Genomic DNA, 12,217 nt, shown 5'->3' with positions numbered 1-12,217 from the left:
TTTATTATTCTACTGTATTTCTATAGGTTGTTTCTTTCAGAATTCTTTCACGTTAATGTTAATAATATTATCTAAATGTTTTGTAGAAGAGTAGTTTCAAGGTAATATAACTAGAATTTTATCAAAACAGAAACATTCAGTGAAGGCTTCTGTTTTGAAGAGGAAGTTTTGTAAGCTATTTCATTTTTTGGTAATCTTAGATGAAAAACATATGTGCCACAAGATAAGGATCAAATTTGCCTTTGCATTTGATTTCAGCACAGTCAGGATTCCATCTAAGTTTCAATTTTAAGATTTCTTTGGCAAAATTGTACAGTCTACATATTTCTCTGCAAAGATAATAAAAGAAGAAATGAATTACACTTTTCATTTTATGAGAAAAAAAGTAAGCTAGAAATTATAACTCACTTGCAGTAGGACCAAGTTAATAGAAAGAAACAAGTGCTTATGGAATAAATGGGAATTGTTTTAATTCTGTAGCCTCAGAATTACATCAGTATTAGGGAAAATGACATGATGAATGCCTAAATTGATGAATCATGCAAATGCTTATCCATCCTAAGTTATTGAAAACATGGTGCATGTGCAGGGATCTGTTTTGCATTCAGGAGTGCTGCCAGAATAGACTGTATCTATATGTGTGCAATGTTTTTCATAGGAAGTATCTTTCAGGAAAGTACCAGATAATAATTTCTCAGCCCCCAAAGAGACTTTTGTTTTGTTTTGTTTTTTCAGATGTACTAACACAGTGGTCTGTCTGTATCTTGGTCATCCAGAAAACAGTGTACATTCTTTGTCATCTTTGCTAAGCAAATTAAAACAATATTTTGCTTCTTCCTCCTTATCAGTGCTGGCCACCCTTTAATACAGAATGCTTTGGGTTTTGATACACATTCCCTAGTGAATCTTGCTAAGCTAATATGACACATCTATCTCCAGCTCTCCTGTCTTTTTCCTACTCAAGTGTACTGCCTCTGTGGAGGAGGTGATGAAAAGAAAACATGTTCTAGTTTTTTTGGTTTGCATTCTGAAGCATTAATTTAAACTGGCAATGAAAAGATGGGGTTTGTGCGGTTGCTAGACCAGGACATGCAGTTCATTCTTACAAGAATGGAAGTTTCTGTCATTAGGCAGGAAATCCACATCAGGGCAGCAATACGTTAAACTGCCCTTATAGAGGAAGTTCTTTACTGTAAGAGTGATGAGGCACTGGAATGGGTTGCCCAAGGAAGCTGTGCATGCTCCGTCCCTGGCTGTGTACAAGTTCAGGTTGGACAGAGCCTTGGATGACATGGTCTAATGTGAGATGTCCCTGCCCATGGCAGGGGTGCTGGAACTTGATGATCTTAAGGTCCTTTCCAACCGAAACCATTCTATGATTTATCAGAGCTCCTTGATTTTGCCCTGTGTCCTTTCATGCACATTTGCATAGGTTCTACATCTTGGCATAGTATGACAGGCTGTGATGGTACTTCTGCCACTGAAAGAGAACTTCATGGTGCAAGTAATATGTCACGCCTGATACTCAGCCCTCCTAAGTCATGTTCCCCTCTTACTAAGCTATTTTAAGTGTTAGTCTATTTACTTACTAGATTTTCAATTTCAGGAGTGCCAAAAATGACATAATAATGAAAAATCCATTGCATGAAATCATGAGAAATTACAATTTTTTTGTGCCTACTTCCAAGTATGTGGAATCTGCATACTTGTTTTATTGGATTCCACAGCTCATTTGAAGTGATGATGCATGTCATTGATAGACCTGTATTTTCTCACAAGCCTCTAAGAAAATGCTAATTCAGCAGCATTTTGGCTAAGAGTATTTCTTTCAGATTCTAGCTATAGGACTAAAGTATCCTGAACTGTAGAGGCCATTTATATTTATTTTATATAAATTATTTTGTTGCAGTTGCTGTCAGTCACAGATCTGTATAACATTATGGAAGCATGGTGCGACTATGTTGCTCAAAGTGCTAAGTTTGGCAGGTGCTAACATTTCTAAGTGTCCTATCAATGTAGATTTCACTCTAACAAAACCTTCCATTGGCAGAAGTATTAGCGTTTTGCTGTGTCATCAATGTGAGGATACATTGTAACTAATTTTTTTTCCATCTGTGTTGATTTTTTAGTAAAATATAGTCAAAACTAGGTTAAGATGCTGTTAGCATAATATGTAGGAGTGAGTCACTTTTTGGCTGACTCTACATGTTAGAAACAGCCGTATCCAAATAAGACTTCTACCTTTTTTTTTGACAATACAATTTGATAAATTATTAAGTACCAGTAAAAGCACTTAATATAAACCCCCAAATAAGAATTATGTTATACACTGATTAATTGTCCACAAACTAGTTTTAAAAGTTTTAAATTAAGCCATCTGTAAAATATTAAAGAATCATAGAATAGAATCATAGAATCGTTAGGGTTGGAAAGGACCTTAAGATCATCTAGTTCCAACCCCCCTGCTGTGGGCAGGGACACCTTCCGCTAAATCATATCACCCAAGGCCTCGTCCAACCAAGGCTTCCAATGCCTTGGTCTATAGTTCGTGTAACTAACGTAAGCTTAGAACAACTGACAGTTGAAAGCTTTCTGCCTTTTCCTTTTTTCTTGACACCTTTTATTTTCATGAAATTAAAGAAGCATCGTCTCATTGTCAGACACATAAGTGCACTTCCAATTATAATAGGAATATAAAGTAAACTTTACCAAAGTTTGCATATGTCAAGAGAGAAACAAGCCATTTTAAGTTATCTGAAAGAATTTAAGAACAGGTTTTATTATAACATCATACTTTTAGTGATTTATGGGCTGCTCTTGTAAAGTCCATGATGATATTGATAAATAATTATATTAAAATGATTAAAAATGTCTAATGTGACAGCTTGCTTGCTCTTGTTCAGAATTAAGATTAGTGTTCATGAGTCAAGAGGCTTTAACTATATTCTTTGTTCCCATAGATGACTGATTTCTTGATAATTACTTTCTTCTCATTCATTTTATTTAGTGTGGCGGCACAGATTTTGTAGTGGAAAAATTCAGCCTTGAATATTCTTGTGTACGCTTACAGGAAAGGACTGGGTTGCTTTTTTAAAAAAAAAAATATGAAATGCACATTTTTCTAATGAATTTAAAACATTGATTTAAAACTGCAAAGTCTTTGTTGATCTACCAGTACCATACAGTACATACTGGTAAGATTGCTAGATGGAAATAGCATCCAAATTAGGTAAATGCATGTCATAAAATATCACCATCAGTTATGGTTTATAAATCATGACTATGAGCAGAACAGATGACTTGACAGTTCATTAGGAAAGACAGGAGTCAAAAAAAAAGATACTTTAATAACCAAAATACCTGACGGTCTAGACAACTAGTCTTAATATACCAAGGACAGAGGAAAACCAGAGTTTACTGAAACTAATTTCTATCCATTGCTCTTGCAAAAGTTACTGCTACAAAACAGTCATTTGGTACAAAGCCAGCTATTGGAAGACTTGGATTTACTGGATTAAATTTTTTGTGGAGGGGAATAACTCTCTATATCCGTACTGCTAGCAGTAAGAGTCCTAAAGAAAATAAATAGTGTAAGAAGTGAGAATAATAAGAGAATTTCATTCTGGGGAAGAACATGGACCGTAAGACAAGACAATGTAGACTGGTGGAGGCAGGCAGCATTCCTAGCAGGAGGAATGGCTGAGTCCTTTTGATCCTGTGGCAATCTGTTTGCATGCCTTCAGTAATAATAACTGTTTAAGAAGTTTGAGGAGCATTCTGAAAAAAAAAAAAAGAAAAAGATACAGAGTAAATGTCTGACAGGTGTTTTCCCTGAGTATGAGTAATAATACAAGAGAAGGCAAAATACACAAGTATGTCCATGTTAAAATTGTGAGCAAAAGATTGCACTGTAGATCAGGTGTTGATATTTTTTCAGTATTGAGACTTGATATATGGAATGACAGTCACTGCTTTTCTGAAATAAACTAGAGGGAAACACATAATGAAAAAAAAAGTAACCTCAAGTGTGAAAAGGAAAAGGAAATTTAATTGCAATATTAATAACTTGTCCTTTCCATAAAATAAGAGATAGTATAGGGATAGTGATACCTAGTCTTTTCCAGAAAATTAGCTTCAGGTACTTTTAGCACACACAGAGACAGTGTTATTTTGTCAGATCTCATTCGTGTCTGCTTGTTCAATTGTACATTTAGGACTTGATATTGTATATGAGTAAGTGAAGTTGCACCTTTAAAGCAGGCATGGGGAGTTCTAACGAGATGATGTTAAGGTCCTTTCCAACCCTAACCATTTTATGATTCTACAACTCTATGATTCTGTGATTATCTTGCAGTTCTAATCATTCAATCTCATCTTCTTTTGTCACTTCAAAATTAGATTATGGAAATTGGCTTTGTCTAAAACTCTGTTTTAAATCAATACACAAACAGCAGCTGATACAGATCTAGATATTCTGCTTACTATTAAGCATTCTAGCCTCCTGGTAACAATGAACACAGAAAACCAAATGGAGAACTTCAGGGTGGATATTGTAAAAAAGCCCCTTGTTGTTTGGGGTGGGCTTCTTAGTACATTTTGTTATGCATTTCACGTTTTTAGACTGCAGACTTCAAAGCTGTGACCTAGTCAGTATAAATGTAAATCCAGTTTTAAAGGTGAAGTTGAGGGGAATCATGGTATTCAGAACAATTTCTGATTTTTTTTATTTTATTTTATTTTTAGATCATTAATTCCTTCCAATTTGAATAGATGATAGTCTCTTGTTGACATCTTGGATTTAACTGAGAATAGCTACTCTTGCATTCAGTGCATGCTGCAAGCTTTTTATTACTCAACAGATTTATACAAATGGAAGGATTAGGAAAATATCACTGGACATTGTAGTTAAGCTATTTTAATAGCAAGACTCTTCCTTTGATATCAGCTGAAGCCTCTATCATGCTTTGAAAGAAACAGACAAGCCCCTGCTGTGTACCATCCTTAGACTGACCACAGGGTACATCTTGACTCCAATGGAAAATTTCTGGTTTTATTAATACTTCTTCTAGTTTATAATTGCATCAAGGGCAAGATGTTTGGTTTTTAAAGAAGGTTAATGAGGGTTTTTTTTCAAGGGTATATGTGAATGATATCTTTAAATATCATGTGAATGATATTTTAATGGTTTTTACTGCTGGTAAATGGTAATGCTGGTAAAAACCATTAAAATATCATGTGAATGATATTTTAATGGTTTTTACCAGCATTCAAATCTCTGAGTAAGCAATTTATTTATTGGTGCTTGATAGGTGCCTGTCCTAGTACTATTTTGCAAAACAGAAGAAATATTCTGAACCAACACTCTTCTATCTTTGTGGCTTCACCCTGATGGAAGGTCTCCCTGCTTGTCCTGACAGTGTGGATGAAATACATGAAACTCCAGGGATGACATGGCACTCTTCAATTCTCCAGGACTGGCATTTCCTGTACTTGCCAGATCAGTTTAGTGAAATCTACATTACTAGCAGCGCTTATTACCAACACACTTGATAACAAGCATTGTCTCCTAAGGGGTCTCCTCCCCTCATTGCCAAGTCACTGTGATTCCCATTGACTGCTATCGTTCACTGTGGGGTACCTAAAATTCTCAGCCTTCATAATTAATCAAATCAAATTTACATCTTAGAAGGACTTATTAATGAAATTCTGTCAGCAACAATATTGATTTGGATATGCTAAAGTACAGCCTGAACCTTCTAGCAAGGCATCCACAGTTGATAAGTAAACAAATGTTGATGGATGCCAGGGATATTTTACATAAAGCATCACTCCAGTACGTTGAAGAAAGCAAACATTTTTATGATAATGAACATGATATATGAATTAGTGCCATTTGGAGGCTGAACTTGAAAAACATTAAGGGTAATGTGTATAGGCTTGATGTATCCGGGTATCAACTGACTATCAACATGGGGTAGCGAAGCTGAAGAAGCCTCCTTAAGTAATAGGATGGCACCCTAAGAGTTAGTGGAAAAGAACTGGGAAAGACTGAAGGGTAGAGGAGAAAGTGTAGGAAGAAATTGGAACTGGAAATAACAGAGAACACTGAAGGAAAAATAGGCAGAGACTGGGAAAAGCAAAATATTGGTGCATGGCAGGGACTACTCTGAACTGTACCGATAAATTTTCTTATCTCACTGGATTATGTCACCATGTAGCTGTCCAGCTTCTGCTCTCCTATGACCAAGTTGATCCTTTATTCCTTCACCAGGTTTTTCACACACTTGAAGATGAAGATGGGGTGATGAAGCTCTTGGCTGGATTTGGTTCCTATGCAATGTGCTCATTCCTGTACCACTGTTCAGCTAAAGTACTTGGCTGTTGCTACTTCATTACAGTGTACAAATTTATTCTTGTCTCCAGGAATTAACTTTACCATGGGAAAGGATGGCTTGTAAGATAACATTCCAGAATGGAGAATAGGGAAGAGACACAGTTTTTGAACAATGACTGTTGAGGGGCAGATTTCCCGAGAAAGAAGTTTATCACCTTTGTGAGCTAGCAAAAGCTCAGTAAAGCTCTTTTACTTTAGGATAACAGAAAGAATCATGTTAGCAACTACAGAATCCCACAGAAAGAGTAAGAATCCTTTTTATACAGCAGGTTCATGTTTCTCTTCTGCTGATTTCTTAGTGTGTGCTACACAGCCTTCTGTTCCTACAAAGGAAGAACATAGTGATTCAATGCAGGGAAGAGGGGAAACTAAGATCAGTGGGTCACAGGGTAGATCCTTTGAGAATGACTGAGCCTTGCACGAGGCTGAGGCCAGTAAGAAAAACAGCACTTGAGGGCAAGAAATCAAAGCAGTAAATGAGATTGGGTAGCAAACCAGTATCAATCCTGTTAAATAAAATGTCTGCTTTTATAAGAAAAAGTATGAGCTAAACCTGTTATCACATCTAAAACTTGTTTTATTAGGATAACATGAAACATTCTATAGCTCCAAGCCATTTATTAGCTGATAGTATAGTGTAAAAATAATTGCATTTCTTCACAAAAACAAAACAAAAACAAAACAAAGACATCACTCCCCCCCCCCCCCAATTTATTAAAATATCCAACATTGTCAGTTGGACTAAATTTGAATACAGACTGCATGGTTTAGTTTTTACAAAGGTAATAGAACAAAATCTCACCAAATTTTCACAGAGAGTAAATACCTATTGTTTTATTTCCAAAAGGTAAATGCTAATGTAGTTGGCTTTAGATGGCTATTTTAAAGTATAGTCTTAAGAAAGCAATACTGACACAGTTTGCATTTTCATGGTTGCATAATATGAAATTCATGTTTCACCATATCAAATGCTAAACAGAATATAACATAACTGTTTTCTGTGAGAAATGCTAGAAAAAGAACTGTTTGCATCATTGGTTTTGTAAAATGGTATAAATAGATATGACATATATAAAGAAATATTGGAATTGATATAATAAAATCAGTAAACTCATCAAAACAGGTTTATCCTTAGAAAGGTCTATTTTAGCTATATAATCTGGGAGAAGAGAAGAAAAAGCAGAATAAGCTGTAGTGTAAGAACAGGCTGCCTGCTGTAGTGCCTATGTGGGACTTACAGGATTTAAACAATTTCGGTACTTAAATTCAACAGCAGGTCAGAAAGCTTATTTAAAGTGAAAAGCCATTGCATAGCATTTACCTTTCAGTTTCCATAGAAAATGATCTAATAAATGATTGTTGTGACCTAAAAAATTGTAAAAGATCCAGTTGCCCTGTATGCAGAAAATGTTCTGAAGTTCATGGCCACAATTCAGTTCAAAACAGCTTTCAAGACCACAGTGAAATCTGCTAAATAGACAAACATTTTTTGTTTGTTTTTAAGCTGCAGTCCTCCTCCTTTCTCTCAGACAACTGCCTTTCATCACAACTCAGAACTGGTCATTACTCTGATAACATCTTGGTACGCTCTCCTTCTGTCATTAAACACAGAGCTGAGCATGAGCTTCTGTTAGATATCTTTGCAGTGAGAAGACTTCATTCCCCATTTCTGCACTTCAGATTACTGGAATATTTTTGTATTAAATATCCATTGAGTTCAATCTAGAAACAATCTACAGACCAGGAGCTGAAATGCAGGTTTGCCATTTCCAGTGATGGAAAAATTATCCTTATTGGGTTTTTTTTTGTTTCTGACCACTCTCATAAGTTTGTATTTCACAACTGCTTCTGCAAGAGGAATGAGGATCATGTGTGCTATTTTGTGTTCTGACATTTTAGCAACTGGAAACCAGGAAACATGGTACTGAGTTTTCCAAGTTGAACTAAGATAGAAAAGAATAAGCCATGGGATGGCCAAGCCCAAAGAATGGTGGTAAATGGCATCACATCTAGTTGGTGACCGGTCGCTAGTGATGTCCCTCAGGGGTCAGTGTTAGGGCCAGTATTGTTTAATATCTTCATTGATGATCTGAATGAGGGTATTGAGTGCATCCTCAGTAAATTTGCAGATGACACCAAGTTGGCTGGGAGTATTGCTCTGCTGGAGGGTAGGAAGGCTCTGCAGAGGGATCTGCACAGGCTGGCTGGATGGGCTGTGGCCAAGGGTGTGAGGTTCAAGAAGGCAAAGTGCTGAATCCTCCTCTTGGGCCACAACAACCCCATGCAACACTACAGGCTTGGGGAAGAGTGGCTGGAAAGCTGCTCAGTGGAAAAGGACCTGGGAATGCTGATTGATGAACATGAGCCAGCTTGTACCCAGACAGCCATGAAGGCTGACAGCATTCTGTCTTGTATGATCAATAGTGTGGCCAGCAGGACTAAGTGATCCTAACCCTGTACTGGGCACTGGTGAGGCTGCACCTCAAATCCTGTGTTCAGTTCTTGGCCCCTAACTGCAAGAGAGACATTGAGGTGCTGGAGTGGGTCCAGCAAAGGTGGTGAAGGGTCTGGAGAACAAGTCTTGCAAGGAACGCTGAGGGACCTGGGGGTGTTCAGTCTGGAGAGGAGAGGGCTCAGGGCTCAGGGGAGACCTTATTGCTCTCTACAACTACCTGAAAGCAGGTTGTACTGAGGTGGGGGTCAGTCTCTTTTCCCAAGTAACAAACAATAGCACAAGAGGTAGCAGCCTCAAGCTGTGCCGGTTGAGGTTTAGGCTGGATATTAGGAAAAAGTTCTTCACAGAGAGGGCAATCAGTTATAGGAAGAGTCTTTCCAGGAAAGCAGTGCAATCAGTGTCCCTGAAAGTGTTCAAAAACCTTTTAGATGAGGCCCTTTAGATGAGACCTTTAAAAAAACCCTTTAGATGAGACTTTTATCTACAACTTTTAAATTATTTGTTATTTAATATATTCATCTTTAGTTTTCATTTACCTATTCCATAGTTATTTATTTCCTTTACTTTTGCCTCATTTCGTTCGAGAGGTTGATGCTGCCTTGGAGTAGAGTGATAATCAGGATGTATAATTTTGTTGTTCCCTGAAGTAGGGATGCATGGAAAATATAAATAATGCAATGGCTGCAGCACTTCCGTGGGAATTAATAAGAATGGCAACAAAGTCATCATGAAAGTAGGGACTGAGTTCAGCAATATAATGGAGGTGGCAGTAGGCATACTTTCCAGAAAAGGTAGAAATGGAAGAAAAATGAACTGTGTTCAGAATTTTTGCTTTGGAAGAAAATAAATATGGGTTAAGAAGCCTAGTGGTAAGGGCGGGAAGAAAAAATATGTGCAATTTATGTTTTTTTTTCTCCTAAAGGAAGATCCTTTAACATGCCTCAGTTAAGAGAACGTGTTTTTACCACGGAAAGAGCCACAGTTTCTAAAGAAAAGAGCGGCAACGTTTAGTAATACCTTTAGGCATGGATATAGGCACAACCAGTGGGGGAGCTAGCAGTTAATTGGCAGATCTAATAGAAATGAATCGGATGACAACTTCAAAAGATTAGATGTATGAAGCTTGTGATGACTTCACCTCAAGGATATTTTTTGTTCTATCTAAGGGCAGATGGAGAGATGTTATTAGTGATAGTTATGTGGTTCCAGTGCCTTAAGTTGGGAAATTAAGGTTGCAAATGGATATGGGACTGAAGCTGATCATATTAAGTCTGGAGAAAATTCCTTAACATTTGATGTAGCTGTGTAGCCTTTGAGAAGTGAATGAGAGAACACTGAACAAAGAGTAACAGACGTAGTAAAAGATAGCAGTGGATATGAATGAATCTTAAAGTGTTTTTTTTACATACCTAATCAGGTAGAATTTGATGAAAAAAATCATCTTAAGCATGATTTCCAAACTGAATGTATAATCCATTTGGGACAAACACACAATATTGAGGTTCATGTTCATATAAAAAAAGATGTTAACTGTAAAGGAAGCAAAAGTTGTATGCTTTTTGATGCAACAGCTACACTTCAGGTAAATGTACAGACAAGAGGAGTCATATCTGACTTACCAGGTCCTGGTAATCTAGTGCTAGAGCTGCTGAAAATTTTGCAGTTAGTAAGCAGACCAAACAGATAGTATGACAAATTCATGCCAGTGTATTTCATTGGCTTTTGAGATTGATTTATTGTAGTGAAGTAAATATTCATCATTCTCCTGAGGATAAATTTGAGTCGTTGTGGCCTCAGAGGACATAAGCAAGGAATAGATCACTTCAGAGTGGCAGCTAGCACGTTTATTTTCTCCTATATGTAGCCATTATCCTGTAACACTTTTCAAGCATCAAACATGCATTGTTACTTTTAAGTCTGCGCCTCCTACATGTAAAGGCTATTTCAGCTAATGTTTGCAAGCTAAAGCTGACTGTGAAAAGTAAGCTAAAGAGATGTATCACATTAGGGAGGGATTTGATTGAAAACATGAGCTGAGCTGTCTCTAGATGCCTATTTCAAAACCAGACCTGATAAGGGGGAGAGTTTGTGTGATTTAGTTTGGGGTTTTTTATAAAATTAATTTTAGCCTGAAACATCATCCCAAAATACTGGTGATTCATGTCGGTGACTTAATCCTGTTACTGTCATGTTATTTTTGTGCATCAGGAGACAAGTACAGATTTCTTCTGTTCTAGACAGCTACAATTTCTGTACATTAAAACAAGTACTTTTTGTGTTAGTGAAATCTTATACATACTTTAAAATCAAAATACAGGAGTTGTCATTGATACTAGGGATGTCCACAGCAAGTGTATCTAGAAAAGTATATCTAGAAAGCATCAACTAATGCTACAGGAACATGCTCTTAAGAGTGCTTACTCCAGAGATCAGTAGAGGTGACTAACTTTCTTTAAGTTACAGTATCCTCCTGATATGTTTTGTTCTCGATCTTGGTTTTGATCTGTGCCATGTTCAAATTAAATGTATTTTAGATATTCCCCTTAGTCATCTACCCTGGTGCTTAGAAATGTTAGTACTGTTTGTTGCATTACCTTAATCTTTCACACCAGGTTTGAGACCACTCTTTCCACGCCCTGCTCTGAAGCCCTCCTTAAGATTCTGCTGTTGATTACTCTTTTAAATGAGAAACTGAGGAAAACTTCTGGGTGATACAAAAGTACATATGTTTTAGTTTCTTCTGTTCCATGACTTTCTGCCCTGATTTTGTCTTCATTCTTCATCTATGCTTAGACTTATTTATTTACTTGTGACTTTTTAATTAAAGCAATTGTCATTCACAGGAAACACTGTTGTAACCTTAATGGGGAAGCAGTGGGTTGTTTTTTTTTCCTTAGCATTCATTCTTACTTTTGTATACAATCAATTTGCAAATGGTGGGTACACCTTGGCTGGCCACCAGGTGCCCACCAAACCACTCTATCACTTCCCTCCTCAACAAGATGTGTGGGGACAAAATAAAATGAAAATCTCTTGGATCAAGATAAGGACAGGGAGAGATTAGTTATCAATTCCAGTCGTGGGCAAGACAGATTGGACATGGGAAAAATTAATTGCATTAATTGCCAATTAATAAATGAGTAGGATAATGAGAAATAAGAACAAGAGTGCTCCAGCATGGATCCCTTCTGTGGGGTGTAGTCCTCATATTCTTCCTTCCCCTTTTCCCCAGTGAAGAAGCAAGACTCATATACCCTTTAAGTTTTGGAGCTAGATCTAGTTTCTGAACACTTCATGTATTACACTAGAGCAACTGCAGAAAAATAGTTTACAGTAAAATACTGCTAAGGGCTTGGTAAACAAAATAT

At 36.9% G+C, this 12,217-nt stretch overlaps 1 protein-coding gene across 5 annotated transcripts in view; it reads left to right on the top strand.

The window, feature by feature from the left end:
- Positions 1-12,217, top strand: part of CNTN5 (contactin 5) — a 643,809-nt gene that overhangs the window by 257,149 nt on the left and 374,443 nt on the right. The gene's annotated exons all lie outside the window — the stretch shown is intronic.

This window comes from Pezoporus wallicus, unplaced genomic scaffold (genome assembly GCF_028554395.1).
Source record: "Pezoporus wallicus isolate ANWC-B61680 ecotype Strahan unplaced genomic scaffold, APGP_CSIRO_Pwel_v1 scaffold_6446, whole genome shotgun sequence".
Lineage (NCBI taxonomy): Eukaryota > Metazoa > Chordata > Aves > Psittaciformes > Psittacidae > Pezoporus > Pezoporus wallicus.
The sequence above is the reverse complement of the archived record's forward strand: the minus strand, read 5'-3'. Positions and strand labels throughout refer to the sequence as shown.